The following is a 12,197-nucleotide window of genomic DNA, read 5'->3' as shown; positions in this document are numbered from 1 at the left end:
ATAGTAAAAGTAAAACATTTATGTAAGAAATGATGAACATGTTAAAAGACAATTAGTTGTAATATGTATATAGTAAAATGTTACATTCAAATAATGACCCATTAATCAAAAAGATGTGGAAAGAAAAAGACATGATATGGGCAAGACATAGAGGGATGCTTCCATAGTGGAGGCTTCTCTATACAAGTTGAAAGGGGAGGGTCCTCACCTCAAAGTTGACACCTTTTCTTTACATTTTATTTTAAAATTAAAGCTTAGATTTTTTTTAAAAAAATAATTATTATTATTAAAAAAAAAAATGGGTAGGTTAAGGGTTTGCCATGTGGGTACCCTCCAATCATTAATTTCATATGCAATTTTCAACCACCAACTTGCCTCACTAATTCCAAATCATATTAGGGATTGCTCATTGGAATCAATTTGCCTTTTTGCCTTATTTCCATCCCACTCAACTCCCATCAACTCCCCCAACTAAACAAATTATTATATCAAAATTATATAAATGCCTCAAAAAAATAGACAAAAGAAATGTCAAAACTCATAGCCTAAGGAAGCAAAAACAAAAGCAAAGTAAGAAATTAAGCCCCTATGCCCTACCTACAATAGCCATTGAAGCTTCCAAAATAAGAGAAAAATTAGCTATTACATACTTCTACTACTACTAAAATTCACACCCTAGATTGTTAATATTCATTATTCTTTTACTTCCAAACCAGGGCACTCACTGATTTTGCTTTCCCAGTTTGGTTTCTACGAATTTAATTACTTAAAAATCCCGATTATATTCGAACATAGTTTAATGGATACAACACAAATTATTATCATTTTAAAAATTGATGGTTCGATCTCTCATTTTCACCGTAATCAAACTAATAATATTGCAAACACGTGTCTCTCACATTTTTTCCCCCATAATGTAATATTTTGTTTAAACATTGTAATATATTTTAAAGGGAAAAATAGAAATCCATCATATATTAATTAAAAAAAACAAAGAACAAATACCACATATAAATTAGGGGAATTTTCAAAATAAAAAATATGGGAAACTATTTACACAAAATAGAAAAATTAATCTTCTTTGATGGAGACTAATAGAAGTCTAACCGTGTCTATCAATGATAGAAACTGATAAAAGTCTATCAATATATATTTTTTTTTTTTGTCAAATAGCTTGACATTTTTTTTAATTGTGAAAAATTTCCTATAAAATTTACCTAGTAAAATAAATTTTTTAGAAAGAAAATGGCAGAGGTAGAGTGGCCTTGAAATATTAATATAGAATGAAGAATGATGGATGATGGTGTGATATTCATTAATCATATTGTAATAACATAGACAATTGATTGAAATACATATAATAAATTAATAAATTCTCTGACAAACTAACTTATGAAGTTACCATATTAAAAAAATTAGTGTGAAATTAATAATAAGTGAATATAAGTTTGGACATTAAAGAAATGGATTTATATATGGGGGGTAGTGACGGAATGATAATGCATGAATTAGTTAGAATTAATCCGAAAACCTACAAAACCAAGGCGGCTGCCCCCATTCTTAAATTAAATCATAAATATGATTGGAATATATATATTTCTCTCTCTCTTTTTTGTTTCTTTAAAAATGTTTTTTTTGTCTTGTTTATCAATTAAATATCTCAACTTTAGTGGCGCTGCTCGAAATGGAAAATATCTCTACATTGTGAGATTCTGGTTTAATAATGGTTTCCATTTTATCTTTTTCTTTTCTTTTTTCACACACACACACATATATATTTTGAAGATTGTGTTTTTTTATATGTTTTATTTCCTCAATGGTTTTCATATTTTGTAAACAATTATTTGAATTCATAGTTAATTAACAAAAAAATAATAAAAAAAGGAGTTTAGAAAATCTCTCCTCTTCTTTCTTTAACCAAAAAAATTGACTGAATTCTTAGATTATATTGTTACAAACTTAAAAATAAAAATGCTAAATCATTATATTTAAATGATAAAATTATTAAAAATATTTACAAATAATAGTAAAATATCATAATCTATCTGTGAGAGACTACGATAGATTGTGATATTTTGTTATTATTTGTAAGTATTTTGATTCATTTTTCTATATTTGAAAACAACCCTATTTAAATCATTATATATACTTATACTCTACTATATATAAAAGAGGCAATGAGGAGATAATCTTTTACATATCCTTCTTGCCTTTGCATTTTTAGTAAAGTATTTTACCATTAATTGAATGGATGTAAGTTTTGGAAGGTAGGTGTCCGTTTGAAAGACAATGTAGGTGATTTTTTTTTCTTTCAATTTTTAGTTTACAAAATAAACTTATATATTTCAAAATTAAAAATTTTAGGTCGAATAGATACAATTGATGTAAACAGGATATTATTTTTGAGATATAATGTAACTCTTCTAGGGCATTTTTCTGTTGAGCTCAATAGATACAATTGATGCTAATTGGATACATTTATTAATGGAAGTAGTTACGTATTAACTCTTCTCTTTATGTGAGAGATGCATGTATTAAAAAAAAAAAAATTTATGTCTACATTCTTAAAAAATTTAATTAGTAATATAATTCTTCTCTTTGTTATAAAAAAAACCTAAATAATATTTATTTATTACATACTAAAAGTTATTATTAAAATAAATGAATTATAATTATAATATTTTTACGTGCGTGCTGTAAAAGAAAAAAAGGACTAGAAGTAGATTTCTTTTAATTTAAAAAAAAAATTGTTCAAAGATGTATATCTAAAATAGTGACTTCCATTGGACCATAGGAATTCGGATTGGATGGTCAAGAGTCATGGCCGGTCAGCGGTCACCAAACATAGGCATTTGCATTTGTATACGAATCTTAACGCCGTCTAACACCCGGTCTTGTATTGGTTATCCTCTTATAAAATGACAAATTAAAAGCTTTCGTTCCCAAAAATGATTAAAATAATTCGATTTGATTGACAATTTAAATTCTATTTTATGTTTTTACGAGAATTATTTTCGAATTCTATCATCTAAACCATATAAATTCTGAAAATAATATATTTATATTTTCAGTTTATTTATCTATATTTTGAATTTTAAATTTTAAGTATAAAATTGTATTAAATAAAAATAATAACATCTAGAAATATATTATTTTAGGTTATAAATCCACCGTATTTTTAAAACTAAAATGTGTATTACGTAATGTATTATGAATTCTATAATATTACAAAATATTATACAAATTTTATTAATATAAGATAAATTTATTGGTAATGGTAACTAGTTTTATGATTTATAAATACATTTAAAACAAAAAAGTTGATTAAGATTCATCTAAGAACGTGAGAGCATCTTCCCCTATTTCTTTCAGAGACATCCCTCTCGTAGCCTTCACTTGTTTCTTTTAGAGCTGTTTTTCTCTTCTTCTCCTTCTTTCCTCCATTATTGAGCTACCATGGACGAAGAAGACTTAATCAATGGCTGGAAATCCTTCTCTCTCTCCTCTGAAGAAGATTCCACCAATTTCAAGATAAACGACTCTTCCATTCAGGATTCAAATCAGGAATTGGTCAACTGTCTTGTTGGAAAACTCCTCTGCGCCCATACAATTCTTTGTGAAATCCTTTAACCAGCTTTGCGCAAATTCTAGAATTTAGAGCACAAGCTTCAAGCCTGCAATCTTGGGAATAACATCTTGAAGGAACTCGTTTTAAAGAGATCCTTGAGCGGAAGCGGATCATCCAAATTCTATTTTGATTGAAAAACAAATTTACAGTAAACATACAAGATATGCATTCTAAACAAATTACAACATGTTTTTTTTATTAAGAAATAGAGTACAAGAGACACTACCTTTGAAGAACCATTCTTCTTGTAAATCCCTCAATCTATCATGAACCTCGAACTCAGCAAATCTTGAAGACTCTCTTCAAGAATTCTCGAACCAACAAGAGACATAACCACTGGGAGCCTTTGGTATTGTCAAGATGAGAGTCCAGGAGTGGTGGGCTTTGACTATTTTGGTTTGGAGGGTTTTTTGAGTTTGGAGATGGAAGGAGATTGAAGAAGACAGAACTCTTCTATCGTTTAGCAAACTTCAATCGTATAGTATGTCTAGATCGTGTGGAAGAAAAGAAAACTATTTTCGTTTATTCCATTTGCCACAAAAAACTAATTAACCACCCACTAAAGTAGTCAGAGAGAAATTAGGAAAAATAAAAAAACTAATATAAATAAATATGATAACTAACTTATCATATCTTATTTATATTAAACTATATGTTATATCAAATATAACACATAATCTATAGTTTTAATATTGTATCATATACAATATAAAATATAGTTCATTTTCTCTATTTTATGGAATTTAATATGTCATATTTATATTAAATTTAACAACTATGAATCACATTCATAGAAAATAAATTTGAACCTTGTTCAAATATTTATTTCCTCCAATTAAACTATAATGTATCAAATATATTATAACAGTTATATCATATATAATTGAATTAATTTAATTATATCATATATAATTAAACTCCATCTTATTAATTTGAACAATTCAAATTAACCCAAAAACTGATTCTCAACTAAATCTTTTTGAGCTACCAAGGGGAACTTATGGACCTATAGCTTGAAGCTCCAACATTACGTGAATAATTAATTAAACTTTTTAATTACATTATCTACCACTCGTTAACTGTTGGGCACTCCACTAAAGACCAATAACTGCAATCTTCGCACTATAGATATATTTCTGTGTCCATTGGATATAACCCATCAACAGTACGATGATCCTTCACAAATTGCTCGTAAGTACAGTTGGGCCAAATTACCGTCTTTCCCCTGTAGTTAAACTTCTTAAGTATCACTGATCCCTCTAATGAACAATAGATCATAGTCCTACTATGACTAAAACCTTCTCGAATCAGGAGAGGGTGTGGCGCCACATTGTTCAAGATCCAGAATCAGCCCTTAAGGGAGCAATTTATCTACTTACTCCTACTTCGAGGAAGTAGTGAATTCCATCTTGTGTAGTTGTGTTCCCAGCTCCCCAATTAGACGAATTTACAAAATGGTAAGCTTGTTGAGTCGGCGATCTGGCCACTCTCACCCATACAATTCAAAGGATCGCCCTCATAGGCAAGAGTTCTGATAGCTGGCAGAAATTTCAGTTATTATAAGCCTTTTATTTAGAATTATGAGGGCTAACAGGTAAAAAAACACAGTGATAATACTTAGAATTTGTGAAAAATTGAGTTTTGCGTCGATAAGCACCTAAAACCTCACTGACCAAATTTTATGCGTTATTCCGTGCCAAAGTGTCTATTTTTGTAGCTATCGTAGGAATCAAACGCATGCGTTTGTAATAAGCAATCACAGACAAACGCATGCGCTGAAGCCAGGCGACCGCAAAAGACGAACACAGACGGCAACCCCATGCGTCCAACGCATGGAAGTTGCAGTAATCGCATGCGTCCAACGCATGGAGAATGCGGTGAACAAATAGAGATTGCGGCCACGGATTGAGAGTCATAATAAAAGATCGTAAGATGGGTAGAACGCATTGATAACTTCAGCTAAATTCAGCTCGGACGCATACCTTGGAAGTATCAACAAGATAAGGCGATGTGACAATGCCCATCCACGAAAAAAGCAGCAGTGAGCCATACCTTCATCATTACAGCTGTCGACATCCTAATTCTATAAATAGCCCTTGAGACCTTCATTTTGAGACATCCGAGCTTCTACCTCAAGGCAGAAGTTTGTGATCACAGATGAGAGCTTGAAAGAGATTTCCAGTGAGAATTCTTCATCTCCACAACCCAGATCGAGTGACGATCGGAGCATTCACCGGAGATTGAGCTCGAGAGAGGCATCTCCACCATTCAACCATGGCACCACTGGCAGCCTTGATGCAGAGTCCTTCGTCTCCCTTCTAATCTCTGTATTGTATAGCTTGAGATATTAAGATATTTTGTGATCAATGCAAATCTTAATTCCTTCATTACCGTCTTCATCTCTATCATAGTTTATCTTTAGCGTTGATTTATCAAAGTCAATCGCATGCTTAATCATATAGCCTAGAGATAGGACACATGTAGCAACCCACCGAGAGGTGTGCGTTGTGCGAGTATAGTGAGTTAATCCTCTTTGCTTGGTGAAAGGTTTTGGCATGCCTGTCTATGGGATGCTGTATTGCTTGCCTATAAGTTAAGTAGCTGCGTCTAACTTCCTGAAAAGGTAAGGGATAGAACGCACTAAGCAAGGTTCGTATTGTTCCTAGAGATAGGCACAATCTTATGCTCGACGCAACCATGCACTATAGAGATATAGTCATGTGGCTGACCATCGAGAGGTGTGATGTGTTAGTGTAACGAGTTGGGATTACTAGGGCGATTTAAGATAGTAAACATTACTATGCGTTATTGGTTGTTGTGTCTCTACTTATTCTCATTGTAAGTTTTCTATTGCTAAATATGTTTAGTTAGGAGTAGGAGTAGTATGTGAAACATTTAAACCTTCTTCGCTTTATTTTTATTCTTATTCATCGTCTCAAACACATCACTTCACAAATATTATTGAGTGACAAATTCCTGTGTTCGACCTCAGATTACCCGAGAAACTTGCGTTTGTGTTATACTTGGCGCAAGCGTAAGAAAACTTGTGATAGGAACACGTGATCATTGCATGCTAAGATTAACCGCATCATCATTTCGACGCATGACCTCAGACGCATGGGAGCAAACGCATCAGTTATGTCTAACGCATGATTTTATATTCAAACCCATCCGTCCTTAAATGATAAAAAATGCATCCCTAAATTATTCATACAAGTTCACAACTCACTCCGGATTAAGGTCATGTTACCTATGGTCATCTTGGTGAAATGAAAGTCTCTATTATGAACGGTATTATATAATTAGACTAAACATTTCGTGGTTCGGTCTTACACAAACTTCTTTGTATAGAATATCTCTCCTCGCATGTCTAATACATGAATGATCATGATCAGATAATTTGTAGCACTTTACAACATTTGTAACATGTACAGAGCGGACCATATTCGTAGTGTCACCAGGATAAGGTACACAGCCTTATCTATATACTACAAACCATTTAGGTTATCACTTAAACATGACCCACCTGTATGTCTCCACATACATGTTCAAGTTACAACGATAACCTTAGATGTTAGTTTATTGGTTTGTGGTTAATGCAACTAAAATATCACATATTTTATAGACAAAGTGAATAAAAATATTATATATCATTAATCACATAAGAGTTTATCTATACAAAAGTTTAAAAACTATAGGACCATCTATCTTTTCAAATTTCTAAACTTTATTGATAAAAATCACATCTTTATAACTGGACCTTCCAATTTTGGAAAATCCCTTTCTTTCTAAAAAAACTTTTACATCTTGAGTTTAAACTAGTTCCATTTTTTGGGTTCATTTCATTGGTTTACCTCTTGTTTGTTTCAGTAAATCAATGGCAACCAGTCTTGGCAACTCAATTGGTACCTTTATCAATGTTGATTTTGATGAAAACGACAACTGTTGGAAGCCAAGTCTTTGCATCAGAATAACCATTGACATCACAAACCCCCTCGGACATGGGCTCAAATTCGGTTATGAAAACTCATCTTCTAAAGACTGGATCCAAATTAAATATGAGCGGGTTCCAGACTTTTGCTATGACTGTGATATGATTGGTCACATCCTAAAAAATTGTGCCTTAGCCTCTTCCAAGATGATTGTTCTCCAAAGGAAAACCAATATAGACCTTGGCTCCGATTTCAATCTCCCTCGAGGAATTTCTTCCAGAAAAAATCAAGAACGTTCTGCTACACAGTCCCCCAAATCTGTCAAAACCAACCCTTCAGGTAAGGTCCCATCTTTTCCGATTGTTAACTATACATTAGTAGCAGATCTAACCCAAAAAGATAACACCTGATTTCCCATGTTCTGAGAAGAAGTCAAGATTAACTAAAGATGATTTTTCCATTGATCTACATCCCCTTCCAGATTCTCCTTCCTTTTCCATGGCAGAGGTTATTTAGCAACTCCGTCACTCACTATGAAAATCTTATGTTGAAACTTTCATGGTTTGGGAAACCAACGGACATTCTAAGCTATCAAAAAGGTTTTTGTTGCTTCAGGAAGCATCTCTTTGCGTTCTTCACTGAAACTAGCTGTAACCATAAGAAAATGTTATCTCTAAAAAATGCGTCAAATTTCCATGACTGCTTTTCTGTTTCCAACGAAGGTAGTGGGGGGTGACATCTATTTGCTATGTAAACAAGATCTCCATGATACAATTAAATCTTCATCTCTCACATATTGACTCTATTATTACTTATAATAGTGCCACCTAGAGATTCACTGGTTTTTATGGCCATCCCGACCCTACCAAAAGATCTAATTACTGGAATTTAATTCATCGTTTACCTAATAATGACGATACTCCATGGCTTACTAGTGGAGACTTTAATAAGCTAGTGTGGAGCTCTAAAAAAATTGGGTGTAGTCCCTAAAGATGATAACTTAATGAACAGCTTCAAAGATGCTATTTTTTATTGTGACCTTTTTACCTTGGATACAAGGGTGATAAATTCACATTGTGCAACCGCTGGCGTGATAAACCTCAAATTTTTGAAAGATTTGACAGATTCTTAGGTAATTCAAGCTTTAAACTCCTTTCCCTTCTTTTTCTAACCTTCATCTTGATTGGTGCAAATCAGACCATCGACCAATTGAACTTAACCTTTTATTTGACCTCCCTAGTAAGACTTACCCTCCTTCACCAAGCCTTTCAAATTTGAAGAGCTTTGAACTCTTCATGATTCATGTCTGGCTACTATCCAAAACTCTGGCTCTTGGAACTCTACTTTATCCAATCTTATTGATTTTCACTCCAACCTCATTTCCACTTCAAAAAATCTCAAAAGTTAGGGTTCTTCTATTACCAATAAATTTAAATCCAGAATTGAAGCCCGTAAAGCTTCCATTAAAAAAGCTTATAATATCCATCCCCCCCTTTCGACCTCATCCATAATCTTGAACTTGATCTCGATAACCTCGTAGGAAACTCGACACGAGGAGATCCTTGAGCGGAAGTCATCCAAATTCCATTAATTATTGAAAACATAATTTACAGTAAACATATAATTAAATATGCATTCAAGGTTAAATTACAACATGCTTTTACAAAATAAATAGGTTTCAAGAAACCTCACCTTTGAAGAACCTTTCTTCACAAATCCCTCAAACAATCGGAACTCCTTCCTCGCGGATCACCTTCTTCTCGCACGAACACTACCAATCAAGAACCCTCTATATTCTCTTTTGGGATTAAAGGATTCAAACAAGGCTTGCTTGAATCCTTGGTAGAGGGAAGGAGAAGGAGAGGATTAGAGGGGAATTTTCTCATAGAACTTTTCTCTGGGTTAATGAATGTGAATCTCTTGAAGAAGATGATCTCTCCGCCTCTTTTACCACTTGTTAGTTATTGAGAGAATAATGGGGAAATTTTTCCTTTCACCAATTTCAAATAAATTAATAAAATATATAATAACTACTTTATTATATGTAAAATATATGTTATATTAAATATAACATATAGCCTATAGTTTTATATTGCATCAAATACAACATAAACTATAGATTTTATTCTCTCTTAACTATACATGACATTTAATATAAATCACATTTATATTAAATCTATTTAGATGAATCTCATTCATATAAATGATTTTGGATCATATCCAATTATTTAATTCCTCTCAATATAAATAATATTTATATTTAATTACATGAATCTCATTCATATAATTGGTATTTGAATCATATTCAAATTCCTCTCATAATGTATCAAATACATTATAATTAATTATATTATATATAATTAATTTCTTCAATTAATTTGATCACTTCAAATTAATCCAAAGGTTAAATCTTTGTTGAGCTACAACCTTATGGACCTATAGATTGAAGCTCCAATAGTACTTGGATAATTAATTAAACTCTTTAATTAAATTACCCAACATCTATTAACTTCTGGTCCCTCTACTAAAGACCAACAGCTGCACTCTTCGTAGTACAAATATATTTTTGTATCCATTGGATATAACCAATCAATAGTGCGATGACCCTCACAAATTGCTCGTAAGTACAGCAGGGCCAAAATACCGTTTTACCCCTATAGTTACATCTAACTCCTTAAGTACCACTGATTCCTCTAATGAACAATAAGTTATAGTCCCACTATGACCAAGTCCTCTTGGGCCAAGAGAGGGTGTGGTTACTATGTTCAAGACCCGGAATCAATCCTTAAGAGAGTAATTTATCTACTTGCCTCTGCATTGGGGAAGGAGTGAATTCCGTCTTGTGTAGCTGAGTTTCCAGCTCTCCAAATAGACGAATCCCTAAAATGGTAGGCTTGTTGAGTTGGCAATCTGGTCACTCTCACTCATACAAATCAAAGGACCGCATTCATGGGCAGGAGTTCACAACTCACTCAAGATTCAAGTCATGTCACCTATAGTCATCCTAGTGAAATGTAAGTCTTTATTATTAACGGTGTTATATAAAAGACTAATCATTTCGTGGTCCGGTCTTATACAAACTCTTTATATAGGATACCCTCACTCGCATGTCTCCACATGAATGATCAGGATCAAATCATTTGTAGCACTTTACAACACTTGTAATACCTACAAAGCGGAGATACCTAGCCTTATCTATCTACTACAGACCATTTAGGTTATTATTTAAACAAGATTCACTTGTATGTCTCTACATACTTGTTTAAATTACATGAAATAACCTCAGATTTTAGTTTATTGGATTGAGTATATGCTTATAAAATAACACTTATTTTATTAACAACAATATGTTTATACAGAGTTTATAAACTACGAGATTACAAGGAGATTAAGGACACCATTCCCTATCAACCTACTTCTTGAAGAAGAAGTATATTGGAAGCAAAGTTCCAAGGAGTCCTGGTAAAGTGTGGTGACTCCAATATCATTTGGTTTCATCAAAAGGCTTCTAAAAGGAGAAAAAAGAATAAAATTAAAGGCATCTTTGATAACTCAAATATCTGGCATGAGGATCCCACTTCAGTTGAAAGTATTTTTACTTCTTACTTTTCCAATTTATTCCAAATAATAAACCTTCTCTGCAGGATATCTAAAGAGTTACAGAAAAAGTTTCTCTGATCATTAACGAAGAAATGAACCATACTTTCATTGTTCCCTTTACCAAGGAAGAAGTTGAACAAGCTTTAAATCAAATGCATCCCACAAAGGCCCCTGGCATTAGTGGCTATCCTACCCTCTTCTACCAAAAATATTGGATACAACATGTTATCTTATTATCCTTAACAAAAACTTTTCTATCAAATCCTGGAACCATACTAATATTGCACTTATTCTAAAATAAAAAATCCTTCTATGGTTTCAGAATGTAGGCCTATTAGTTTATGTCATGTATCATACAAATTAATATCCAAAGTTCTTGCAAATAGGTTAAAACCTATTCTTACTAATGTCATTTCTTCTTCTCAATCAGCTTTCTTATCTTCTCGTTCTATTTTTTATAACATAATTTTATCTCATGAATGTCTTATACTTTTTTAAAAGAAAAAAAGATAAAAATATTGGGATTGGTGTCCTAATTCTCTCGGAGTCTTGTTGTTTTGTAAAGATGCACATTGTTCAATGAATAAAATAAGTGTTATTTAATCCTGACATTTACTCATATCCAATAAACAAAGCTCCTTGGTTATCTTATGTGAACTTAAGCATGTATATGTGATATACAGGTGGATCATACCTTAAGTGATAACCTAAATAGGTCTATAATATAAGGATTAAGGTGGGATACCTGATCCTGGTGACACTACGGATACAGACCGCTTTGTAGAGGTTTGCAAGTGTTATAAACTACTACATATGGTAGATTCTGACCATTCATGTGGAGACGTGGCGCGGGGGTATCCTATACAAAGAGTTTGTATAAGACCTGGACCATGAGATGACTAGACTTTGTATATAACGTCGTTGATACTAGAGACTTACATCTCACTTAAACGACCATAGGTGACACGACCTCAATCCTGAGTGTTTTGGGAACTCATGCCTTTGAGGGCGGTCCTTTGATTAGTATGGATGAGAGT

At 32.7% G+C, this 12,197-nt stretch overlaps 1 long non-coding RNA gene across 1 annotated transcript; it reads right to left on the bottom strand.

The window, feature by feature from the left end:
- Positions 1 to 3,175: 3,175 nt before the first annotated feature.
- LOC120082784 (uncharacterized) lies at positions 3,176 to 9,240 on the bottom strand. Its single transcript, XR_005483282.2, has 2 exons — positions 3,855 to 9,240; positions 3,176 to 3,749 (listed from the first exon to the last, which is right to left on the bottom strand). It is a non-coding gene; the product is annotated as an uncharacterized LOC120082784 (long non-coding RNA).
- Positions 9,241 to 12,197: the final 2,957 nt, after the last annotated feature.

The sequence above is a fragment of the Benincasa hispida genome, chromosome 8 (assembly GCF_027475165.1).
Source record: "Benincasa hispida cultivar pf3 chromosome 8, pf3_genome.v1.1, whole genome shotgun sequence".
In the NCBI taxonomy this organism is placed as follows: Eukaryota; Viridiplantae; Streptophyta; class Magnoliopsida; order Cucurbitales; family Cucurbitaceae; genus Benincasa; species Benincasa hispida.
This window is presented reverse-complemented; position numbering and strand designations above follow the sequence as displayed.